A 13,712-nucleotide genomic window follows, 5' to 3' on the forward strand; every position below is an offset into this window, starting at 1 on the left:
GCAACACGTAGGATAGAACTCACTGAGCATTTGTCTCTGAAGAAGAAAGGAATCTTTCTTTCCCTCCCTCCCTTCCTCTCTCTCTCCCTCCTTCCTCCCTCCCTCCCCGCTTCCCTTCCCCTCCTCTCCCCTGCACTCCCCTCCCCTCCGCTTCTCTTTCTCAGGATCTCACTCTGTCACCCAGGATGCAGTGCAGTGGTGTAACCTCAGTTGACTGCAGCCTCGACCTCCTGGGCTCAAGCAAACCTCCTACTTCAGCCTCCTGAGTAGCTGGGATTACAGGCGTGTGCCATCACGCCCGGCTAATTTTATTTATTTTTTGTAGAGACAAGGTCTCACTATGTTGCCCAGGATGGTCTCAAACTCCTGGCCTCAAGTGATCCTCCCACATTGGCTTCCCAAAGTTCTGGGATTACAGGTGTGAGCCACCAGTCCGGGCCAGAAAGGAAACTTTTTATCTGAGGAATATGAGCCCCTTTAAGTCATCAGGTCCAGACAGGCATTGAAATGTGACAGTAGTCACATCTCACTCACTGAGCTATGTATGTATGTAATCTGCCTGCTATGTGGACTCTTGACCCAATGCCACCACCAATAGCTATAAATTAACCTAACGATGGCATATGCTGGACAACATAACTTATACCCTATAGTTCAACTATAGCCAATCACTAATCAATGTTATTTCTGTAAACCAATGAGAATTCTTAACCAACAATGTTGGTAATTGCCTCCTCTCCTGATTCATCCTTTGTTCTCCGGGCACTTCCCAAGACAACTTGGAAGTGTTTCCCAAGCAGCTGTTCTCACCCCTGACCCAAATAAACTCTCATATTAATTTTGCCTCACAGTCGACAACTCCTAACTAGTTATTTTCATCCCTTTTCAAGCTTCCTAAGAGGTTACTTTCATTTAGGTTCGTGATATAATAAAAAATATATCTGGTGTTTATCCCCAGTTCCCGGCACAGAGCTCCTAAAACCCTTGGAATTTCCCGAGTAATGCGAGTGTGTTTTGCTATTCAAAATGAGCTGCTTTAGCTACACCTGAGCTTATGCTGATGAGGCGGCTCTTGGTGATCCCCTGAGGAGGGAAGAAGGGCTGGGAATTGAGTTCAGCCACCAATGGCCAGTGAATTAATCAATAACACCTATGTAATGGAACCTCCATAAAAATCAAAAAGACCAGGTTGAGGGAGGATGTGGGTTAATGAACAGACAGGTGCTGAGAGGGTGGAGTGTCTAGAGAGGGAACGGAAGCTCTCTGCACACACCCCCCACCCCCCTTAACTTGCTCTCTGCATCTCTTCCACTGGTTGTTTCTGCATTGCAGCCTTTATAATAAACTGGTGATAATAATAAAGTGCTTTCTTGAGTTCTGTGAGTCATTCTAGTAAATTATTAAGCCTGAGGGAGGTTATGGGAATCCCCAAATTTGTACTTGGCCAGGCAGCAGTGTGAATAGCCTGGGCACCCCATTTGTGACAGGTGTCTGAAGAGGGGGTAGTCTTGGGGGCTGAGCCCTCTAACTGGACGTTAAGTACTGTCAGAATTGAATTGTTGGACACCCAGTTGGTGTCAAAGAACTGATTGGTGTGACGGAAAAAAACCTCTTAAAGGTCTTTACTCCCACTTACTGGTAGTGTTGCTAAGTTCATAATGCCTTTTTCTTAACACTCATGGCTTCATTCGGCTTGACTTACTGGTCTTACTTGCCTAGATTGGTCTTGAACTCCTGGGCTCAAGCCATCTTCCTGCCTTGGCCTCCCAAAGTGCTGGGATTGCGGGTGTAAGCTACCATGCCCAGCCTCAGTATTTTTAATACACACAATAAAACTTATTACCTTAAAAATTAAACTTCTCATGTTAGTCTAAAAGAAGTTCCAAATGAGTTAATGCAAAAACACAAAATTATAAAAGCTCTAAGGAAAAAGACAAGTGAATATTTATATAATCTGAGTGTCAAGAAGACTTTCTATGCAAGACTCTGGAGGAAGAAAACAAAAAAAATACTAAAGTGGACTATTTAAATAAAAAAAGTTATTTACTTAAAATATTAATAACACTAATATGTAAATTAAAAGCACGGGAATTATCTTGCAATATGTATATAACATTAAGAAAAATCTATTGGTAGAGAGTGCTTAAAAACTGCAAGACAAAAAAATGAATATCCCAAGGACAAAAGTAGGCAAATAAAAATAGGCTAATTCTAAAAGAAGTATGAGTGACTAATAAATGAAAATTTAAATAAAGACATGCAATTTTCCTCCCATCAAATTATCAAAGTGATATTGGTAATGGTAAAAATATAAATAGCTGGAATGTCTGTTTTTACATGATTGAATAATACATTATGGTTAAGTTACCTAATGGATCACAAGGTAGCCATTATAAATGATGCCAGAGAGATGTATTGACATTTAACAAAGTCCAGGCGATTTTCTGTTGCATGAAATATGCATAGGCACGAGACCTCTGATTTAGCAACTAAAAACATGAAGATCCAGAAATACTTTATTTCATGCATCTTTTCTTCTCCCAACCCTATTCTGGCTGAAATCGACTAAAATGAATACCACTAGCAACCTTGTTCGTGGGATATTGTACAAGAATCAGCTCTTAAATCAATGTGTCAGAAAATGAAGGAGACACAATGCTGAGGTGGTGTTCTGGATTAAAAGAATTTTAAGCAACATCACAATGAAATTTGATGCATAACCCTTGAATGGATTCTTGCTCAAATAAACAAGCTATAAAAGTATCTCCAAGACCGATGGAAAATTTGAATATGGACTCAGTATGACAAACTAATTGTTCATTTTAATAAGTATGAGGTATTACGGTTACATAGGAAAATGCCCTTTTAAAAAATAAAAAATGCACATTTAGGGGTATATAAAAACGTATTTAGGGGTAAAAAGTAATGATGTATATAATTCACTGATTTTTTAAAATGTCCAATCCAATATTAAGTTCATCTGCCAAATGTTTCATTTTAAATGTTTTAGAATTTTTTTTGAGATGGAGTCTCGCTCTGTCGCCCAGGCTGGAATGCAGTGGCGCAACCTCGGCTTACTGCAAACTCCGCGTCCTGGGTTCAGGCCATTCTCCTACCTCAGCCTCCCAGTAATTTTTTTTAAGTTTCCATTTTTCTGTTGAGGTTTTCTATCTGTTCACTCGCTATGCCATCTACTCCTTAAATCCTTTAACATATATGAGTTGCATTGCAGTCTTTGTTAATTTTAACATTTGTCTCACTTTCGTGTGTTTTTATTGACTTTTTCCTGGTTATGGGTCATACTTACACTACGTAGGTTTAATAACTTTTTAAAATATGCTAGACATTTCAGCATGTAGTTGAGAGTCCAGAGCTCTCAGGCCTCAGAACTAGGGCTAGTATAGCCCTAAGAGATTAAACTATTATCTAATAAAAACTAAGCTTCCACAAGATCAAAACCACCCACCAGTTGTTTCATATACATTGTCCAGTTTACAGTTAACAATGGGAGGATAACTGATACTTGTTACTCCACCTCGGCTGGAATTAGAAGTAACAAATTAGGCTCTCAGCTTTGTTACCACCCGTGGCATGAGGAGTTGGGCTAGGTAAGTGCATGCATCAAAATCACTCACCCGAAAATGCCCATTCTCAAAATTCCTAGTCTCAAATGGGGCTTGAAAATTCAGAGGTCTCACGAATCCTAACAATTCTAATATTGCCCATACAGAAAACCACTTCGAGCCAGATTTGATTCAACCCCAGTAGGGCACTGAAACCACCTGAGAAAGTTTTAAACACCAATGCTTAGGCTCCAATCTAAAATAATTAAGCTTCAGTGGAAAATAATGTCTGAAATTTGTAGATTCTTGATCTCACCTAAACTAAGAAAAAAAGCCACAAAAACCTCGCAGTGAGCGTTACAGTTCCTAAGACATCCACAGCTTATTCCTTTTGACGTTCAGATAGGCAATTTTTCCCGCTAGCTGGTCCATGGCCTCATCAACTTCCAAAGTTAACCCACAGACTTTCGCGTGAAGTGTTACAGCTCCTAAAAACACAGAGCCCCAGAATCAGAAAACAAAACGCACCAAAGTCTAGCCTAAAGAACAGAAAAAAACTAAAGCCACCCCAACACAGAAAACAATCCCAGCAGTTTGTGCCACCAGTTCAGGCAGCCTGCTTTTATTCCCTTATCTGGCCCCACCCACCTCCTGCTAATGGTCCATTTTACAGAGAGCTGATTGGTCCATTTTACAGAGAGCTGATAGGTCAATTTTACAGAAAGCTGATTAGACCGTTTTGACAGGGTGCTGATTGGCGCATTTACAACCCTGAGCTAGACACAGTGCTGATTGGTGCATTTACAATCCTTTAGCTAGACATAAAAGTTCTCCAAGTCCTCACTCGATTAACTAGATACAGAGCACTGATTGGTGTGTTTACAAACCTTGAGCTAGACACGGAGTATTGATTGGTGTGTTTACAAACCTTGAGCTAGACACAGAGCGCTGATTGGTGTATTTACAATCCTTTAGCTAGACATAAAGGTTCTGCAAGTCCCCACTAGATTAGCTAGACACAGAGCACAGATTGGTGCATTTACAAAGCTTGAGCTAGACACAGGCTGCTGATTGGTGTGTTTACAAACTTTGAGCTAGACACAGAGTGCTGACTGGTGTATTTATAATCCTTTAGCTAGACATAAAAGTTCTCCAAGTCCCCACTGGACTCAGGAGCCCAGGTGGTTTTGTCTAGTGGATTCCGCTGCTTTGGCTGAGCTGCCTGCCAGTCCAGCTCCAGGCACCTGCACTTCTCAGCCCTTGGGCAGTGGATGCTACCGGGCGCCGCGGAGCAGTGGGCGGCGCCCAGCAGGGAGGCTTGGGCGCGTGCGGGAGCCCACCGCCGCGGTCGGGGGGCTGGGGCATGGCGGGCTGTAGGTCCTGAGCTCTGTCCTGCGGGGAGGCCCAGCGAGAATTCTAGCGCGGCGCGCGCGGGCCAGCAGTGCTGGGGGACCCGGCACGCCCTCCGCAGCTGCTGGCCCGGGTACGAAGCCTCTTACTGGTCGCTCTGAGTGCAGGGCCTGCTGAGCCCGCCCACGCCTGCGCCCACCTGGAACTCATGCTGGCCTGTGAGTGTGGCGCGCAGTCCCGGTTCCCACCCGCGCCTCTCCCTCTACACCTCTCCTCTCCCTCCACACTTCCCGGTAAGAAGAGGGAGCCGGCTCTGGCCTGGCCACCTCAGAGAGTGGCTCCCACAGTGCAGCAGCGGGCTGAAGGGTTCCTCAAGCGCGGTCAGAGTGGACGCCGTGTCCTGAGGAGGTGCCCAGAGCGAGTGAGGGCTGCTAGCACGTTGTCACCTCTCAGTGGGATTTTTGTTTGTTTTTTAATACAAGAGCAGTCTTTAAAATTGTCCCATTCATGCTCACTACTGTATCTGGGAGGCCAAAAAGAACTGACCTCATGTGTATACATAATTTTCTTTTTATTGATTTAATTATATTGGCTATTAAAACTACATGCAAGACAAAAATGCAAACACTGCAATGAGTACACTGAAAAAAGAGAAAATATCAAGGCCTAAATAGAATTAATAGCTCCCCCAGCGATTTTTTTAATGTAGCTAAAGTTGAGAACCCCTGGATTGGATAGTCTCTAGTATCCATTCAGCTCTGACTTCCTACAATTCCATGACACACAGGATGGAATTTGCAAAGGGAAAGGAGGGACAGGGAAGTTGCTCATCTGGGGGAGGGAAAGCAAGTTGATGGGACAAGGAAGGTTTGTCAAGTAGAATCCCCAGTTCCAAAAGACAGAACATAGGAGCATCCCAGCAGAGATGGCATCCAAGAGAGGACTCTCAAAACTGTATCAGTTTCAAATTAGGCAGAAGGTCCTCAGAGTCCTGAAGTTGTCACCTACAGTGTATGATTGCCCATAGTTAGAATTATTTCTCAGGTCAGGCACACTTTCTCCATCTACAATTTGAGTTTCCAGTGTAAAAGTTGGATTCATTCCCTTGAATGTGCTCTTACGCAATCACGCAAATTTTTTGAGCTAGAAAATTCTCCAGAGATACAGCCAACATTTTCTTGCTACTAGACAAATATATTACAGTTTATAAAGCACTTTCACATGCATATTTTGCTGGATTACAAACACCTCATGTGTGATAGGCCAAGCTGATATTTTCTCTCTTTTATAAGGCTCTGAGAAGTTACGTGGCTTAGGAAAGATTCCACAGTGAATCAGAGGCAGTACCCGGACTTTAAAGCTCATAGGGCCGGGCGCGGTGGCTCACGTCTATAATCCCAGCACTTTGGGAGGCCAAGGCAGGTGGATCACAAGGTTGGGAGTTCGAGACCAGCCTGGCCAACATGGTGAAACCCCGTCTCTACTACAAATACAAAAATTAGCCAGGCATGCTGGCGCATGCCTTTAATCCCAGCTACTTGGGAGGCTGAGGCGGGGGAATTGCTTGAACCCAGGAGGTGGGGGTTGCAGTGAGCTGAGATCACGCCACTGCACTCCAGCCTGTGCGACAGAGCAAGACTCCATCTTGGGAAAAAAAAAAATAATAAAGCAAAAAATAAAAAAAGCTCATCAACTCACTTGAAGCCTACTGCCTTCCCACAAGGCAATGAAACCTTTGAGTTTATATAAAAAAAAAATGAGCCATGTAAGAAATTATCACAGGTGTGCAAAGTCCTAACACATTTTTCACTTCCTTTCCTATTCCAGCAGCACTGGCATAGTCGCTCCATAACCTGTGGAAGAAAATATCTAATCTGTATCAGTCAGGAGAAGCTGGATACTCTGTGGTAACAAAAAATCCCCCAAATCTCAGTGGTTGCAGATAACAAGGTGTCATTTGTGCTTCAGGCTACAAGTCCATCATGAATAAGCAGGGACACTTGGGGACCCAAGCAAGTAGAGTAGCTATCACCTCGTATGTTGCTGATGTCATGCCAGAGGGACAAAAAGAATTCTAGAGGACCTCAAACTTTCCATTAAATACTTCAGTGTGTGTCACTTCTACACACAACTTGTTGGCCAGAACTGGTCACAAAGCCCCAAAAGGGAGCCAAAAAGAACCATCCTACTGTATTAGTCCATTCTTACGCTGCTAATAAAGACATACCTGTTCTCATGCTGGGTAATTTATAAAGAAAAGAGATTTAATTGACTCACAGTTTCATATGACTGGGGAAGCCTCAGGAAACTTACAATAATGACCGAAGGGGAAGCAAACACATTCTTCTTCACATGGCAGCAGGAAGAGAATGGGAGAAGTGCAGAGCAAAAAGGGGAAAAGCCCCTCACAAAACCATCACATCTCATGAGAACTTACAATCATGAGAACCGCATGGGGGAACCACCCTATGATTCAATCACCTCCCAGGAGGTCCCTCCCCTAACACGTGGGAATTAAAGTTTGGATTAGAATTCAAGATGAGATTTGGGTGGGGACATGGACCCAGACCAATGTGGACCCAGATCACTTACCATGTGCTGGAAGGGAGGAAATCCAGAAATTTCTGGCAAACAACTCTAATGGCTACAAACAATTCCTCCTCCTTATGCAGTGGAGGTCTCCTTGCTTGGGCCATTTGGGCAGCCACATTTCCTTCCACTCACAGGAAGAGCATGGCCAGAGCAGAGGAGACACTTGGGACAGACAAAAGCACATTGCATGAAGGGTTTTCTTTGTATGGCTTCTTTAAAAGATGATGGCTGGAGCCATTTGCTTCAGAGAGGGCGCTCATGGTGGAGGGTCTGGCAACAGAGCACGGGGAGGAGTGTTTGACAGTTTGTCATCCTCCAGGAGAACAAGCAGCTCCTCAGATGGAGCCCGCAGAATGTTAGAGGGGTTGGGGGAGGAGGAGTAGCTCTTGGCCGTTGTACAGCCCAGGGAATTCGGGGGAGGAAGGGGTGACTGAGAAGCAGACTCCTCTCTTCTTCACTCACAGGCAGGGCAGAGGGACCACTAGACAAGGTTGGGTGACAGGGAGGCAGGAGGCTATGCTTGCCAGGGGGACAGCAATGCAACTGACAGCTTCCAGAGGCCATCTGATGTCAGGGAGGAAAAGTAAGGTCAGTTAGAGCCAAAATCACTGCTCCTTTTTCTCCCCACTCACTTGCAGCCATACTTCTCCCTGCCCTGCCCAGCACTCAGGACCTTCCCTTACGCTGCCTCTGCTGTCCAAAGACACCTCATCACATGCTCCAGAACCATCGCCTCTGCCCCAAACACCTGCATTAACTAACTCATTAATTAACTACTTTTTTCTTCCTCCTCCTACTTCTTTTCTTCACCACCTTCCCGGAAAATTTCATAATCCACTCTCTGTAGCATTAACTGTGCATTAAGAAGACAGCAATCTGATTAAACTAATTTTCAATAATCACAAACTAGGCCAGGCGCAGTGGCTCATGCCTATAATCCCAGCACTTTGGGAGGCCAAGGTGAGCGGATCGCTTAAGCTCAGGAGTCTGAGACCAGCCTGGGCAATGTGATAAACCCTGTCTCCACCAAAAATACAAAAATCTAGCCAGGCATGGTGGTGCGTGCCTGAAGTGCCAGCTACTCAGGAGGCTGAGGTGGGAGGATCGCCTGAGCCTGGGAGGCAGAGGCTGTAGTGAGCCAAGATTGTGCCACTGCACTCCACCTGGTGTGACAGAGTAAGACCCTGTCTCAATTTTTAAAAATTAAAAGAAAAGAAAAAAATAAAAAAATAATAATAACAAACCTAACATTTATGTTGAGCCCTTACTACGGTCCGTGTACTGTTGCCTAAGTACAGTATGTCACAACCCTAATTCTAAATACAACCCTTTGGGGTATCCTCCCAGATGAGGAAATCAGGTGTGGGGAGCTGTAGTCATTTAACTAAGAAGGTTTAATTTGTAAGTGGCAGAATGAGGGCCAAACACAAGCCCTCTGGCTACAGAACTCACACACCTAACTGCTATGCCACCTCTCAGCCATGCTGATGTCAGGTAGACGTTAGGTAGCATGACAGCTATCATCAAAACACTCCCAGGGGATCTTGATTTCCGGAATTCCAGGCCACTCGGTGGGGACATTCTAGAGCAGAGGTGTGCTCATGCCCTGGCAGAGCATTCTCAGACCAGGGTCTCTGGCAAACCCCAGCGGGCCTCTTTCCATGCCCAGGCCCTTCTTCTCTTTGCCTTAGGTAAGCCCAGAATTTCTCCTCATCCTTGTCTGTCCAGGACCTGTGTTCCTCCCAGCCCTGGCCTCCATCCTGGTCCTCCTGGATGGCTTTGATGAGCTGATGCCTGGCTGAGGGCTCCGCTTCCCCAGGCTTTGGCCAGAGACACAGGCTCTCCCCTGGGGACCCAACTCTGGGCTGTCATCTTCAGCTTGTGTCTTGGGATGCTCCAACTCAGGAAAGGGTGCCTCCTAGGAGATGGGAGGGGGTCACAGAGGGGAGCCCCAGAGTAAAAGTATCCTGGGCACTGGCCAGTTAGAAGAAACGTTGGTGATAACACGGCCAGTGAGGCCATACTGGTGCATATTTGTGAAAGGCTGGCCCATCAGTCAGTCTTCCCCCAAGGTGACATATCTTCAGTATCAAAGTCACTGCTCATGCCAGGACATCACATCGTGGCTCTCATGGCCTCCCCATCCCAGCCCTCCCAGCTTCTACTCGGGGGTTCTCTCTGGCGACTGGGCTCAATAAACAGGAATCGAGACAATGGACACCGATGAGCCGTCCCCGCTGGTTCACCTGTAGTTACACACCCAGTTACACATCCAGTTAGACACTCTGTATCGTTATTGTCTAATCTTAGGCACACACTGTATTCCTAGACCCATTGGTCTTTCCTTGCCCTCCCCCAAGGGCAAAATGAATTTAGGGTCCCAGAGATCCCTGGGGAGACACGCAGCGGAGGTGACCTAAACCCAAAGCAATGGTCTGGCCCCCTCTCCCTCCTAAGCCTTCCAGCTAAGGGTTCTGCTCTTCCGGGGTCAGGGCAGGCCCCGGGCCGGTGCGCTAATCCGGCTAGGAGGCTTCGGGCGAGGCAGGCTGGAGACGCCAGGGCAGCCCCAGGGCAGCGGCTCCTGTCCCCAAGTCGTCGGGCCCTCCTCCAGCCTCCCTTCTCCGCGAGGGCGGACGCCGCAGCCAGCTCTGGCGCAGCGCTGCCCAGGGCGGCGCAGGACCCTGGGGGAGCTCGTCCCCCACCGCCAAGCTGCTCGCGCTTCCCCGTTCGCCGCCTGGAGGTTCGGGAAGGAGACACGCCCGGGCCAGGCGCGGTGGCTCACGCCTGTAATACCAGCACTTTGGGAGGCGGAGGCGGGCGAATCACCTGAGGTCGGGAGTGCGACCAGCCTGGCCAACATGGCGAAACCGTGTCTCTCCCAAAAATACAAAAATTAGCTGGGCGTGGTGGCACGAGTCTGTAATCCCAGCTACTCCGGAGGCTGAGGCAGGAGAATCGCTTGAACGCGGGAGAGGCTGCAGTGAGCCGAGATCCCGCCATTGCACTCCGGCCTGGGCGACTAGAGCGGCTCAAATAAATAAATAAATAAATAGAAGTCACCCCTGTCCGAACCTGGCTGAACTCCAGGCGTTCCCCACCCGCAATACTGCGGGGTGGTGCCCCAGGATCCATCCCTCCTAGGAGACGTCCCGCTTCGGAGATCCCAGCTACCCGCGCCCTCCCCGAGCCCGCCTCCCCAGAAGCCTCCGAGCAGTTGGGACGCATTCGTGTTTGAAGAACACACGATGAAGCGCCTGCAGCGCTCGGTTTCCCCCGCGGGGCAGCGCGGGCGCGGGGTGCGCGTGGGCGGGCGGCCGGGGAGGGCAGGGGACCGAGGGCAGCGGGCGCCGCAGGGGGCCCCCCCATCCCCCCATCCCCCCCTTACCCCCCCCAACTCGCTCTGAGTCCGGGGGGTGCCGGCCTAGGCTACAGGTGGGGAGGACTCCCGGTGGCCTGGTGGAAAAGCTGCCCTCTCTCACCCAGGCACGCCATGGACACCAGCACCGCAAGGGCTCTTTTGTGAAAAATGTCTCTGCCAGCACGCTCTCAAAAGCTTCTCTCTGAATCCGCTCATCTGAGGAGTCCAGAGGATCTGGGCCATTCTTTTCCAGTCTGCACAAGGGGAGGGAGGTCAGCTGCACCCTCCCTGTGAAGGACGCCGCCCCCTTTCCTTCCCGCAGCCCTCGCCAGAACTCTCTCGGGCTGCCTGGCGGCGCCCTGGCACCGCGCAAGCGACAGCTGTACAGTGAGCCTCGAGTGACCTTCAGAGGCCAGGCGCCCACAGCATCCAACCTGACACACTGCTGACCAATGAACTTGGTTCTGCCCCAGTCAGAGCACCAGAGTTCAATGTTTTATTGACAGAACCACTAGAAGCTGCCTTTTCCCAGCCTTTACAAAACTCAGGACTCGGCCTCTCAGCATATTTCTCAATGAACAGCTGACTGTGCCCTGGAATGTCAGGTCAATCGCCTTGGCTTTGTTCTTTCTGTTATGACACATCCATTGTATGGGTGTTTGTGGCGAAACTGAAACAGAAAGATTCTCACTTTAACATCCTGTTGTGAGGATTTCAGGATCGCGGCACACGGGAGGTAGGACTAGATTGCAACTCTGCCCAGAGCAGCATGCAGAGGCTCGCACTGTGAATTTTAGCTCCGGATCAACTGCAAGAACAAACCAGCAATCCTGAGAGGATCCACAGACCCCCCGAAGGAAGCAGACTGCTCCTGCAGGACCCGGGAGACACCCCAAATACTGAGTGCCCCAACTGTGGAAGTGGGAAAGGGAGACCCTCCTCTCCCCAACACACACTCCCGCTGGAGAAGCTGAAGGTCTGTTTGCGGAGAAGTTTCCGGCTTTACCCGGAGCAGAGTCAAGTTGGAGAGCCCAGCGGAAAACGGGGAGAGGAAGCAGCAGTAAGGCCCTGGGAGCTTGCTGGGTCCCCTAGCAGCCCATTCCTGTCTGGCACCACAGGGATCCTTTGGGAGGGTGGCCTGAGGAGCAGGGGGTAAAACTCCACAGGGAGAAGGAATTCTGTAGCTGAACTTTGTAACAACTTGAACCCCGCGAGAAGCCTCCTGGCCAGAACTCAGGAGAGGGCTCGAATCCAGCGTGCAGACTCCACAGGCGGGGGAAGAACTAAAGCCCTTTTCTTTCTCAGCTAGGAGGTGGAAAGCCTGCGACAAGTTTTCAAACCCATCTTGCTCTTCACCTGGAAACAGATGCAGGGCTATTGTGGAGGGCACAGTGGAAATGAGACCAGCCCTTCAGTTTGCATGGGAGCTGGGTGAGGCCTGTGAGTGCCAGCTTTCCCCCACTTCCCTGACCCCTGCATGACTCAGCAGAGGGAACCATAATCCTACTATTTACACAACTCCAGTGACCTGGGAATCTCACCCCCATTCCCCACAGCAGCCACAGCAAGACCTGCCCCAGGAGAGTCTGAGCTCAGACACGACTAACCCTGCCCCCACCTGCTGGTCCTTCCCTACCCACCTTGTTAGTGGAAGACACAGGACATATAATCTTGGGAGTTCTAGGGCCCTGCCCACCACTGGTCCCTTTCCACACTACTACAGCTGATGCTTTCTAGAAATCACTACCTCCTGGTAGGAGGCCAACCAGCACAAAAATAGAGCATTAAACCCCAAAGCTAAGGACCCTCATGGAGTCCATTGCACCCTCTGCCACCTCCACCAGAACATGTGCTGGTATCCACAGCTGAAAAACCCATAGATTAACATCACATAGATTAACCCATAGATTAACTCATAGATTAACCCATAGGTTAACATCACAGGAATCTGTACAGACAACCCCAGTACCAGCCCGGAGCCAGTTAGACTCGCTGGGTGGCTAGACCCAGAAGAGAGACAACAATCACTGTAGTTCAGCTCACAAGAAGCCACATCCACAGGAAAAGCTGGAGAGTACTACATCAAAGGAACACCCCATGGGACAAAAAAATATAAACAATAGCTGTCAGCCCTAGACTTTCCTTCTGACAGAGCCTACCCAAATGAGAAGGAACCAGAAAACCAACCCTGGTAATATGACAAAACAAAGCTCATCAACACCTCGTGCCCCCCCAGAATCACACTAGTTCACCACCAATGCATCCAAACCAAGAAGAAATACCTGATTTACCTGAAAAAGAATTGAGGAGGTCAGTTATTAAGTTAAATCAGGGAGGGACCAGAGAAAGGCAAAGCCCAATGCAAGGAAATCCAAATACTGAAGGAAATAGATAGCTTAAAGAAAAAAACAATAAAAAATTCAGGAAACTTTGGGCACACTTTTAGAAATGCGAAATGCTCTGGAAAGTCTCACCAATAGAACTGAACAAGTAGAAGAAAAAAATTCAGAGCTCAAAGACAAGGTCTTCAAGTTAACCCAATCCAACAAAGACAAAGAAAAAAGAATAAGAAAATATGAACAAAGCCTCCAAGAAGTCTGGGATTATGTTAAATGACCAAACCTAAGAATAATCAGTATTCCTGAGGAAAAAGACAATTATAAAAGCTTGGAAAACATATTCAAGGGAATAGTCAAGGAAAACTTCCCCAGCCTTGTGAGAGACCTAGACATGCAAATACAAGAAGCACAAAGAACACCTGGGAAATTCACTGCAAAAAGATCATTGCCTAGGCACATTTTCATTAGATTATGCAAAGTTAAGACGAAGGAAAGAATCTTAAGAGCTAT

The sequence above is a fragment of the Pan paniscus genome, chromosome 5 (genome assembly GCF_029289425.2).
Source record: "Pan paniscus chromosome 5, NHGRI_mPanPan1-v2.0_pri, whole genome shotgun sequence".
NCBI lineage: Eukaryota > Metazoa > Chordata > Mammalia > Primates > Hominidae > Pan > Pan paniscus.